Source organism: Falco punctatus, assembly GCF_963210335.1.
Source record: "Falco punctatus genome assembly, contig: scaffold_164, whole genome shotgun sequence".
NCBI classification, from domain to species: Eukaryota; Metazoa; Chordata; class Aves; order Falconiformes; family Falconidae; genus Falco; species Falco punctatus.
In genome coordinates, this window is record NW_027660060.1 from 117,719 (window position 1) to 130,000 (window position 12,282).

The window sequence follows — 12,282 nt, forward strand, 5'->3', positions numbered from 1 at the left end:
GGTAAAAAGTCTCAGGGGTAAAATAAGTCTCAGGGGTAAAATAAGTCTCACAGTTAAAAAAGTCTCACGGGTTAAAAAACATCTGACGGGTAAAAAGTCTCAGAGGTAAAAAGTCCCATATGTATAAAATGTCTCACGTGAAAAAAGTCTGACGGGTAAAAAAAGTCATGGGTAAAAAAAGTCTCACAGGTAAAAAAAGTCTCAGAGGTAAAAAAAGATTCGGGTAAAATGTCTAGCAGGTAGAAAAGTCTCACAGGTAGAAAAAGTCTCATGGGTAAAAAATTCCCGCAGGTAAAAAGTCTCAGGGGTAAAATAAGTCTCAGGGGTAAAATAAGTCTCAGAGGTAAAAAAAGTCTCACGGGTTAAAAAACATCTGACGGGTAAAAAGTCTCAGAGGCAAAAAGTCCCATAGGTAAAAAATTTCTCACGTGAAAAGAGTCTGACGGGCAAAAAAAGTCATGGGTAAAAAAAGTCTCAGAGGTAAAAAAAGTCTCACAGGTAAAAAAAGATTCGGGTAAAAAGTCTAGCAGGTAGAAAAGTCTCACAGGTAGAAAAAGTCTCATGGGTAATAAATTCCCGCAGGTAAAAAGTCTCAGGGGTAAAATAAGTCTCAGGGGTAAAATATGTCTCACAGGTAAAAAAAGTCTCACGGGTGAAAAAAGTCTCACGGGTAAAAGAAGTCATGGGTAAAAAGGTCTCACAGTTAAAAAAAGTCTCACGGGTTAAAAAACATCTGACGGGTAAAAAGTCTCAGAGGTAAAAAGTCCCATAGGTAAAAAATGTCTCACGGGAAAAAAGTCTGCCGGGTAAAAAAGTCATGGGTAAAAAAAGTCTCACAGGTAAAAAAAGATTCGGGTAAAAAGTGTAGCAGGTAGAAAAGTCGCACAGGTAGAAAAAGTCTCATGGGTAAAAAAATTCCCGCAGGTAAAAAGTCTCAGGGGTAAAATAAGTCTCAGGGGTAAAATAAGTCTCACAGTTAAAAAAGTCTCACGGGTTAAAAAACATCTGACGGGTAAAAAGTCTCAGAGGTAAAAAGTCCCATATGTATAAAATGTCTCACGTGAAAAAAGTCTGACGGGTAAAAAAAGTCATGGGTAAAAAAAGTCTCACAGGTAAAAAAAGTCTCAGAGGTAAAAAAAGATTCGGGTAAAATGTCTAGCAGGTAGAAAAGTCTCACAGGTAGAAAAAGTCTCATGGGTAAAAAATTCCCGCAGGTAAAAAGTCTCAGGGGTAAAATAAGTCTCAGGGGTAAAATAAGTCTCAGAGGTAAAAAAAGTCTCACGGGTTAAAAAACATCTGACGGGTAAAAAGTCTCAGAGGCAAAAAGTCCCATAGGTAAAAAATGTCTCACGTGAAAAGAGTCTGACGGGCAAAAAAAGTCATGGGTAAAAAAAGTCTCACAGGTAAAAAAAGTCTCAGAGGTAAAAAAAGATTCGGGTAAAATGTCTAGCAGGTAGAAAAGTCTCACAGGTAGAAAAAGTCTCATGGGTAAAAAATTCCCGCAGGTAAAAAGTCTCAGGGGTAAAATAAGTCTCAGGGGTAAAATAAGTCTCAGAGGTAAAAAAAGTCTCACGGGTTAAAAAACATCTGACGGGTAAAAAGTCTCAGAGGCAAAAAGTCCCATAGGTAAAAAATGTCTCACGTGAAAAGAGTCTGACGGGCAAAAAAAGTCATGGGTAAAAAAAGTCTCACAGGTAAAAAAAGATTCGGGTAAAAAGTCTAGCAGGTAGAAAAGTCGCACAGGTAGAAAAAGTCTCATGGGTAAAAAAATTCCCGCAGGTAAAAAGTCTCAGGGGTAAAATAAGTCTCAGGGGTAAAATAAGTCTCACAGTTAAAAAAGTCTCACGGGTTAAAAAACATCTGACGGGTAAAAAGTCTCAGAGGTAAAAAGTCCCATATGTATAAAATGTCTCACGTGAAAAAAGTCTGACGGGTAAAAAAAGTCATGGGTAAAAAAAGTCTCACAGGTAAAAAAAGTCTCAGAGGTAAAAAAAGATTCGGGTAAAATGTCTAGCAGGTAGAAAAGTCTCACAGGTAGAAAAAGTCTCATGGGTAAAAAATTCCCGCAGGTAAAAAGTCTCAGGGGTAAAATAAGTCTCAGGGGTAAAATAAGTCTCAGAGGTAAAAAAAGTCTCACGGGTTAAAAAACATCTGACGGGTAAAAAGTCTCAGAGGCAAAAAGTCCCATAGGTAAAAAATTTCTCACGTGAAAAGAGTCTGACGGGCAAAAAAAGTCATGGGTAAAAAAAGTCTCAGAGGTAAAAACAGTCTCAGAGGTAAAAAAAGATTCGGGTAAAAAGTCTAGCAGGTAGAAAAGTCTCACAGGTAGAAAAAGTATCATGGGTAAAAAATTCCCGCAGGTAAAAAGTCTCAGGGGTAAAATAAGTCTCAGGGGTAAAATATGTCTCACAGGTAAAAAAAGTCTCACGGGTGAAAAAAGTCTCACGGGTAAAATAAGTCTCAGGGGTAAAATAAGTCTCACAGTTAAAAAAAGTCTCACGGGTTAAAAAACATCTGACGGGTAAAAAGTCTCAGAGGTAAAAAGTCCCATAGGTAAAAAATGTGTCACGGGAAAAAAGTCTGACGGGTAAAAAAAGTCATGGGTAAAAAAAAGTCTCACAAGTAAAAAAAGTCTCAGAGGCATAAAAAAATTTCGGGTAAAAAGTCTAGCATGTAGAAAAGTCTCACAGGTAGAAAAAGTCTCATGGGTAAAAAACTCCCGCAGGTAAAAAGTCTCAGGGGTAAAATAAGTCTCAGGGATAAAATAAGTCTCAGGGGTAAAATAAGTCTCAGAGGTAAAAAAAGTCTCACGGGTTAAAAAACATCTGACGGGTAAAAAGTCTCAGAGATAAAAAGTCCCATTTGAAAAAAATGTCTCACGTGAAAAAAGTCTGCCGGGTAAAAAAGTCATGGGTAAAAAAAGTCTCACAGGTTAAAAAAGATTCGGGTAAAAAGTCTAGCAGGTAGAAAAGTAGCACAGGTAGAAAAAGTCTCATGGGTAAAAAAATTCCCGCAGGTAAAAAGTCTCAGGGGTAAAATAAGTCTCAGGGGTAAAATAAGTCTCACAGTTAAAAAAGTCTCACGGGTTAAAAAACATCTGACGGGTAAAAAGTCTCAGAGGTAAAAAGTCCCATATGTATAAAATGTCTCACGTGAAAAAAGTCTGACGGGTAAAAAAAGTCATGGGTAAAAAAAGTCTCACAGGTAAAAAAAGTCTCAGAGGTAAAAAAAGATTCGGGTAAAATGTCTAGCAGGTAGAAAAGTCTCACAGGTAGAAAAAGTCTCATGGGTAAAAAATTCCCGCAGGTAAAAAGTCTCAGGGGTAAAATAAGTCTCAGGGGTAAAATAAGTCTCAGAGGTAAAAAAAGTCTCACGGGTTAAAAAACATCTGACGGGTAAAAAGTCTCAGAGGCAAAAAGTCCCATAGGTAAAAAATTTCTCACGTGAAAAGAGTCTGACGGGCAAAAAAAGTCATGGGTAAAAAAAGTCTCAGAGGTAAAAAAAGTCTCAGAGGTAAAAAAAGATTCGGGTAAAAAGTCTAGCAGGTAGAAAAGTCTCACAGGTAGAAAAAGTCTCATGGGTAAAAAATTCCCGCAGGTAAAAAGTCTCAGGGGTAAAATATGTCTCACAGGTAAAAAAAGTCTCACGGGTGAAAAAAGTCTCACGGGTGAAAAAAGTCTCACGGGTAAAAGAAGTCATGGGTAAAAAGGTCTCACAGTTAAAAAAAGTCTCACGGGTTAAAAAACCATCTGACGGGTAACAAGTCTCAGAGGTAAAAAGTCCCATAGGTAAAAAATGTCTCACGGGAAAAAAGTCTGCCGGGTAAAAAAGTCATGGGTAAAAAAAGTCTCACAGGTAAAAAAAGATTCGGGTAAAAAGTCTAGCAGGTAGAAAAGTCGCACAGGTAGAAAAAGTCTCATGGGTAAAAAAATTCCCGCAGGTAAAAAGTCTCAGGGGTAAAATAAGTCTCAGGGGTAAAATATGTCTCAGAGGTAAAAAAAGTCTCACGGGTTAAAAAACATCTGACGGGTAAAAAGTCTCAGAGGCAAAAAGTCCCATAGGTAAAAAATGTCTCACGTGAAAAGAGTCTGACGGGCAAAAAAAGTCATGGGTAAAAAAAGTCTCAGAGGTAAAAAAAGTCTCAGAGGTAAAAAAAGATTCGGGTAAAAAGTCTAGCAGGTAGAAAAGTCTCACAGGTAGAAAAAGTCTCATGGGTAAAAAATTCCCGCAGGTAAAAAGTCTCAGGGGTAAAATAAGTCTCAGGGGTAAAATATGTCTCACAGGTAAAAAAAGTCTCACGGGTGAAAAAAGTCTCACGGGTAAAATAAGTCTCAGGGGTAAAATAAGTCTCAGAGTTAAAAACAGTCTCACGGGTTAAAAAACATCTGACGGGTAAAAAGTCTCAGAGGTAAAAAGTCCCATAGGTAAAAAATGTGTCACGGGAAAAAAGTCTGACGGGTAAAAAAAGTCATGGGTAAAAAGAAGTCTCACAAGTAAAAAAAGTCTCAGAGGCATAAAAAAAATTCGGGTAAAAAGTCTAGCATGTAGAAAAGTCTCACAGGTAGAAAAAGTCTCATGGGTAAAAAACTCCCGCAGGTAAAAAGTCTCAGGGGTAAAATAAGTCTCAGGGATAAAATAAGTCTCAGGGGTAAAATAAGTCTCAGAGGTAAAAAAAGTCTCACGGGTTAAAAAACATCTGACGGGTAAAAAGTCTCAGAGATAAAAAGTCCCATTTGAAAAAAATGTCTCACGTGAAAAAAGTCTGCCGGGTAAAAAAGTCATGGGTAAAAAAAGTCTCACAGGTTAAAAAAGATTCGGGTAAAAAGTCTAGCAGGTAGAAAAGTCTCACAGGTAGAAAAAGTCTCATGGGTAAAAAATTCCCGCAGGTAAAAAGTCTCAGAGGTAAAATAAGTCTCAGGGGTAAAATAAGTCTCAGGGGTAAAAAAAGTCTCACGGGTTAAAAAACATCTGACGGGTAAAAAGTCTCACAGGTAAAAAGTCCCATAGGTAAAAAATGTCTCACGAGAAAAAAGTCTGACGGGTAAAAAAAGTCATGGGTAAAAAAAGTCTCACAGGTAAAAAAAGTCTCAGAGGTAAAAAAAGATTCGGGTAAAATGTCTAGCAGGTAGAAAAGTCGCACAGGTAGAAAAAGTCTCATGGGTAAAAAATTCCCGCAGGTAAAAAGTCTCAGGGGTAAAATAAGTCTCAGGGGTAAAATAAGTCTCAGAGGTAAAAAAAGTCTCACGGGTTAAAAAACATCTGACGGGTAAAAAGTCTCAGAGGCAAAAAGTCCCATAGGTAAAAAATTTCTCACGTGAAAAGAGTCTGACGGGCAAAAAAAGTCATGGGTAAAAAAAGTCTCAGAGGTAAAAAAAGTCTCACAGGTAAAAAAAGATTCGGGTAAAAAGTTTAGCAGGTAGAAAAGTCTCACAGGTAGAAAAAGTCTCATGGGTAAAAAATTCCCGCAGGTAAAAATTCTCAGGGGTAAAATAAGTCTCAGGGGTAAAATATGTCTCACAGGTAAAAAAAGTCTCACGGGTGAAAAAAGTCTCACGGGTAAAAGAAGTCATGGGTAAAAAGGTCTCACAGTTAAAAACAGTCTCACGGGTTAAAAAACATCTGACGGGTAAAAAGTCTCAGAGGTAAAAAGTCCCATAGGTAAAAAATGTCTCACGGGAAAAAAAGTCTGACGGGTAAAAAAAGTCATGGGTAAAAAAAGTCTCACAAGTAAAAAAAGTCTCAGAGGTATAAAAAAAATTCGGGTAAAAAGTCTAGCATGTAGAAAAGTCTCACAGGTAGAAAAAGTCTCATGGGTAAAAAATTCCCGCAGGTAAAAATCTCAGGGGTAAAATAAGTCTTAGGGGTAAAAAAAGTCTCACAGGTAAAATAAGTCTCAGGGGTAAAAAAAGTCTCATGGGTTAAAAAACATCTGACGGGTAAAAAGTCTCAGAGGTAAAAAGTCCCATAGGTAAAAAATGTCTCACGTGAAAAAAGTCTGACGGGTAAAAAAAGTCATGGGTAAAAAAAGTCTCATAGGTAAAATAAGTCTCAGGGGTAAAATAAGTCTCACAGGTAAAATAAGTCTCAGGGGTAAAATAAGTCTCATGGGTTAAAAAACATCTGACGGGTAAAAAAGTCTCAGAGGTAAAAAGTCCCATAGGTAAAAAATGTCTCACGTGAAAAAAGTCTGACGGGTAAAAAAAGTCATGGGTAAAAAAAGTCTCAGGGGTAAAATAAGTCTCATGGGTAAAAAAAAGATTCGGGTAAAAAGTCTAGCAGGTAGAAAAGTCTCACAGGTAGAAAAAGTCTCATGGGTAGAATATTCCCGCATGTAAAAATCTCAGGGGTAAAATAAGTCCCAGGGGTAAAATAAGTCTCATGGGTAAAATAAGTCTTAGGGGTAAAAAAAGTCATGGGTAAAAAAAGTCTCACAGGTAAAAAAAGTCTCAGAGGTAAAAAAAGATTCGGGTAAAATGTCTAGCAGGTAGAAAAGTCTCACAGGTAGAAAAAGTCTCATAGGTAATAAATTCCCGCAGGTAAAAAGTCTCAGGGGTAAAATAAGTCTCAGGGGTAAAATAAGTCTCAGGGGTAAAAAAAGTCTCACGGGGGAAAAAAGTCTCACGGGTAAAAGAAGTCATGGGTAAAAAGGTCTCACAGTTAAAAAAAGTCTCACGGGTTAAAAAACATCTGACGGGTAAAAAGTATCAGAGGTAAAAAGTCCCATAGGTAAAAAATGTCTCACGTGAAAAAAAGTCTGACGGGTAAAAAAAGTCATGGGTAAAAAAAGTCTCAGAGGTAAAAGAAGTCTCAGAGGTAAAAAAAGATTTGGGTAAAAAGTCTAGCAGGTAGAAAAGTCTCACAGGTAGAAAAAGTCTCATGGGTAAAAAATTCCTGTAGGTAAAAATCTCAGGGGTAAAATAAGACTCAGGGGTAGAATAAGTCTCATGGGTAAAATAAGTCTTAGGGGTAAAAAAAGTCTCACAGGTAAAAGATGTATCAGAGGTAAAAAAAGATTCGGGTAAAATGTCTAGCAGGTAGAAAAGTCTCACAGGTAGAAAAAGTCTCATGGGTAAAAAATTCCCGCAGGTAAAAAGTCTCAGGGGTAAAATAAGTCTCAGGGGTAAAATAAGTCTCAGAGGTAAAAAAAGTCTCACGGGTTAAAAAACATCTGACGGGTAAAAAGTCTCAGAGGCAAAAAGTCCCATAGGTAAAAAATTTCTCACGTGAAAAGAGTCTGACGGGCAAAAAAAGTCATGGGTAAAAAAAGTCTCAGAGGTAAAAAAAGTCTCACAGGTAAAAAAAGATTCGGGTAAAAAGTCTAGCAGGTAGAAAAGTCTCACAGGTAGAAAAAGTCTCATGGGTAAAAAATTCCCGCAGGTAAAAAGTCTCAGGGGTAAAATAAGTCTCAGGGGTAAAATATGTCTCACAGGTAAAAAAAGTCTCCCGGGTGAAAAAAGTCTCACGGGTAAAAGAAGTCATGGGTAAAAAGGTCTCAGAGTTAAAAACAGTCTCACGGGTTAAAAAACATCTGACGGGTAAAAAGTCTCAGAGGTAAAAAGTCCCATAGGAAAAAATGTCTCACGGGAAAAAAAGTCTGACGGGTAAAAAAAGTCATGGGTAAAAAAAGTCTCACAAGTAAAAAAAGTCTCAGAGGTATAAAAAAATTTCGGGTAAAAAGTCTAGCATGTAGAAAAGTCTAACAGGTAGAAAAAGTCTCATGGGTAAAAAATTCCCGCAGGTAAAAATCTCAGGGGTAAAATAAGTCTTAGGGGTAAAAAAAGTCTCACAGGTAAAATAAGTCTCAGGGGTAAAAAAAGTCTCATGGGTTAAAAAACATCTGACGGGTAAAAAGTCTCAGAGGTAAAAAGTCCCATAGGTAAAAAATGTCTCACGTGAAAAAAGTCTGACGGGTAAAAAAAGTCATGGGTAAAAAAAGTCTCATAGGTAAAATAAGTCTCAGGGGTAAAATAAGTCTCACAGGTAAAATAAGTCTCAGGGGTAAAATAAGTCTCATGGGTTAAAAAACATCTGACGGGTAAAAAAGTCTCAGAGGTAAAAAGTCCCATAGGTAAAAAATGTCTCACGTGAAAAAAGTCTGACGGGTAAAAAAAGTCATGGGTAAAAAAAGTCTCAGGGGTAAAATAAGTCTCATGGGTAAAAAAAAGATTCGGGTAAAAAGTCTAGCAGGTAGAAAAGTCTCACAGGTAGAAAAAGTCTCATGGGTAGAATATTCCCGCATGTAAAAATCTCAGGGGTAAAATAAGTCCCAGGGGTAAAATAAGTCTCTTGGGTAAAATAAGTCTTAGGGGTAAAAAAAGTCATGGGTAAAAAAAGTCTCACAGGTAAAAAAAGTCTCAGAGGTAAAAAAAGATTCGGGTAAAATGTCTAGCAGGTAGAAAAGTCTCACAGGTAGAAAAAGTCTCATGGGTAATAAATTCCCGCAGGTAAAAAGTCTCAGGGGTAAAATAAGTCTCAGGGGTAAAATAAGTCTCAGGGGTAAAAAAAGTCTCACGGGTTAAAAAACATCTGACGGGTAAAAAGTCTCAGAGGTAAAAAGTCCCATAGGTAAAAAATATCTCGCCTGAAAAAAGTCTGACAGGCAAAAAAAGTCATGGGTAAAAAAAGTCTCATAGGTAAAAGAAGTCTCAGAGGTAAAAAAAGTCTCACAGGTAAAAAAAGATTCGGGTAAAAAGTCTAGCAGGTAGAAAAGTCGCACAGGTAGAAAAAGTCTCATGGGTAATAAATTCCCGCAGGTAAAAAGTCTCAGGGGTAAAATAAGCTCAGGGGTAAAATAAGTCTTAGGGGTAAAAAAAGTCTCACAGGTAAAAGATGTATCAGAGGTAAAAAAAGATTCGGGTAAAATGTCTAGCAGGTAGAAAAGTCGCACAGGTAGAAAAAGTCTCATGGGTAAAAAATTCCAACAGGTAAAAAGTCTCGGGGTAAAATAAGTCTCAGGGGTAAAAAAAGTCTCGGGGTAAAATAAGTCTCACAGGTAAAAAAAGTCTCACGGGTGAAAAAAGTCTCACGGGTAAAAGAAGTCATGGGTAAAAAGGTCTCACAGTTAAGAAAAGTCTCACGGGTTAAAAAACATCTGACGGGTAAAAGTATCAGAGGTAAAAAGTCCCATAGGTAAAAAAAGTCTGACGGGTAAAAAAAGTCATGGGTAAAAAAAGTCTCATAGCTAAAAGAAGTCTCAGAGGTAAAAAAAGACGCGGGTAAAAAGTCTAGCAGGTAGAAAAGTCTCACAGGTAGAAAAAGTCTCATGGGTAAAAAATTCCTGCAGGTAAAAATCTCAGGGGTAAAATAAGACTCAGGGGTAAAATAAGTCTCATGGGTAAAATAAGTCTTAGGGGTAAAAAAAGTCTCACAGGTAAAAGAAGTCTCACAGGTAAAAAAAGATTCGGGTAAAATGTCTAGCAGGTAGAAAAGTCTCACAGGTAGAAAAAGTCTCATGGGTAAAAAATTCCCACAGGTAAAAAGTCTCAGGGGTAAAATAAGTCTCAGGGGTAAAAAAAGTCTCACGGGTTAAAAAACATCTGACGGGTAAAAAGTCTCACAGGTAAAAAGTCCCATATGTAAAAAATGTCTCACGTGAAAAAAGTCTGACGGGTAAAAAAAGTCATGGGTAAAAAAAGCCTCACAAGTAAAAGAAGTTTTAGAGGTAAAAAAAGATTCGGGTAAAATGTCTAGCAGGTAGAAAAGTCGCACAGGTAGAAAAAGTCTCATGGGTAAAAAATTCCCGCAGGTAAAAAGTCTCAGGGGTAAAATAAGTCTCAGGGGTAAAATAAGTCTCACAGGTAAAAAAAGTCTCAGGGGTAAAAAAAGTCTTATGGGTTAAAAAACATCTGACGGGTAAAAAAGTCTCAGAGGTAAAAAGTCCCATAGGTAAAAAATGTCTCACGTGAAAAAAGTCTGACGGGTAAAAAAAGTCATGGGTAAAAAAAGTCTCAGGGGTAAAATAAGTCTCATGGGTAAAAAAAAGATTCGGGTAAAAAGTCTAGCAGGTAGAAAAGTCTCACAGGTAGAATATTCCCGCATGTAAAAATCTCAGGGGTAAAATAAGTCCCAGGGGTAAAATAAGTCTCATGGGTAAAATAAGTCTTAGGGGTAAAAAAAGTCATGGGTAAAAAAAGTCTCAGAGGTAAAAAAAGTCTCACAGGTAAAAAAAGATTCGGGTAAAAAGTCTAGCAGGTAGAAAAGTCTCACAGGTAGAAAAAGTCTCATGGGTAAAAAATTCCCGCAGGTAAAAAGTCTCAGGGCTAAAATAAGTCTCAGGGGTAAAATATGTCTCACAGGTAAAAAAAGTCTCACGGGTGAAAAAAGTCTCACGGGTAAAAGAAGTCATGGGTAAAAAGGTCTCACAGTTAAAAAAAGTCTCACGGGTTAAAAACCATCTGACGGGTAAAAAGTCTCAGAGGTAAAAAGTCCCATAGGTAACAAATGTCTCACGGGAAAAAAGTCTTAGGGGTAAAAAAAGTCTCACAGGTAAAAGATGTATCAGAGGTAAAAAAAGATTCGGGTAAAAAGTCTAGCAGGTAGAAAAGTCGCACAGGTAGAAAAAGTCTAATGGGTAATAAATTCCCGCAGGTAAAAAGTCTCAGGGGTAAAATAAGTCTTAGGGGTAAAAAAAGTCTCACAGGTAAAAGATGTATCAGAGGTAAAAAAAGATTCGGGTAAAAAGTCTAGCAGGTAGAAAAGTCGCACAGGTAGAAAAAGTCTCATGGGTAAAAAATTCCCGCAGGTAAAAAGTCTCAGGGGTAAAATAAGTCTCAGGGGTAAAATAAGTCTCACAGTTAAAAAAGTCTCACGGGTTAAAAAACATCTGACGGGTAAAAAGTCTCAGAGGTAAAAAGTCCCATATGTATAAAATGTCTCACGTGAAAAAAGTCTGACGGGTAAAAAAAGTCATGGGTAAAAAAAGTCTCACAGGCAAAAAAAGTCTCAGAGGTAAAAAAAGATTCGGGTAAAATGTCTAGCAGGTAGAAAAGTCGCACAGGTAGAAAAAGTCTCATGGGTAAAAAATTCCCGCAGGTAAAAAGTCTCCGGGGTAAAATAAGTCTCAGGGGTAAAATAAGTCTCAGGGGTAAAAAAAGTCTCACGGGTTAAAAAACATCTGACGGGTAAAAAGTCTCAGAGGCAAAAAGTCCCATAGGTAAAAAATGTCTCACGTGAAAAGAGTCTGATGGGCAAAAAAAGTCATGGGTAAAAAAAGTCTCATAGGTAAAAGAAGTCTCAGAGGTAAAAAAAGATTCAGGTAAAAAGTCTAGCAAATAGAAAAGTCTCACAGGTAGAAAAAGTCTCATGGGTAAAAAATTCCCGCAGGTAAAAAGTCTCAGGGGTAAAATAAGTCTCAGGGGTAAAAAATTCCCGCAGGTAAAAAGTCTCAGGGGTAAAATAAGTCTCAGGGGTAAAATATGTCTCACAGGTAAAAAAAGTCTCACGGGTTAAAAAACATCTGACGGGTAAAAAGTCTCAGAGGTAAAAAGTCCCATAGGTAAAAAATATCTCACGTGAAAAAAGTCTGACAGGCAAAAAAAGTCATGGGTAAAAAAAGTCTCACAGGTAAAAAAAGTCTCAGAGGTAAAAAAAGATTCGGGTAAAAAGTCTAGCAGGTAGAAAAGTCGCACAGGTAGAAAAAGTCTCATGGGTAAAAAATTCCCGCAGGTAAAAAGTCTCAGGGGTAAAATAAGTTTTAGGGGTAAAAAAAGTCTCACAGGTAAAAGAAGTTTTAGAGGTAAAAAAAGATTCGGGTAAAATGTCTAGCAGGTAGAAAAGTCGCACAGGTAGAAAAAGTCTCATGGGTAAAAAATTCCCGCAGGTAAAAAGTCTCAGGGGTAAAATAAGTCTCACAGGTAAAAAAAGTCTCACGGGTTAAAAAACATCTGACGGGTAAAAAGTCTCAGAGATAAAAAGTCCCATATGAAAAAAATGTCTCACGTGAAAAAAGTCTGCCGGGTAAAAAAGTCATGGGTAAAAAAAGTCTCAGAGGTAAAAAAAGATTCGGGTAAAATGTCTAGCAGGTAGAAAAGTCGCACAGGTAGAAAAAGTCTCATGGGTAAAAAATTCCCGCAGGTAAAAAGTCTCAGGGGTAAAATAAGTCTCAGGGGTAAAATAAGTCTCAGAGGTAAAAAAAGTCTCACGGGTTAAAAAACATCTGACGGGTAAAAAGTCTCAGAGGCAAAAAGTCCCATAGGTAAAAAATTTCTCACGTGAAAAGAGTCTGACGGGCAAAAAAAGTCATGGGTAAAAAAAGTCTCAGAGGTAAAAAAAGTCTCACAGGTA

General features: G+C 37.3%; 2 long non-coding RNA genes across 2 annotated transcripts; both read left to right on the top strand.

The window, feature by feature from the left end:
• Window positions 1–507: 507 nt before the first annotated feature.
• On the top strand, window positions 508–6,701 carry LOC308058158. The gene is made up of 4 exons (XR_013925691.1): window positions 508–839; window positions 2,259–2,613; window positions 5,738–6,036; window positions 6,435–6,701. It is a non-coding gene; the product is annotated as an uncharacterized lncRNA (long non-coding RNA).
• A 611-nt stretch (window positions 6,702–7,312) lies between these two features.
• LOC308058159 lies at window positions 7,313–8,601 on the top strand. Its single transcript, XR_013925692.1, has 3 exons — window positions 7,313–7,342; window positions 7,704–7,944; window positions 8,343–8,601. It is a non-coding gene; the product is annotated as an uncharacterized lncRNA (long non-coding RNA).
• The last annotated feature ends 3,681 nt before the right edge of the window (window positions 8,602–12,282 follow it).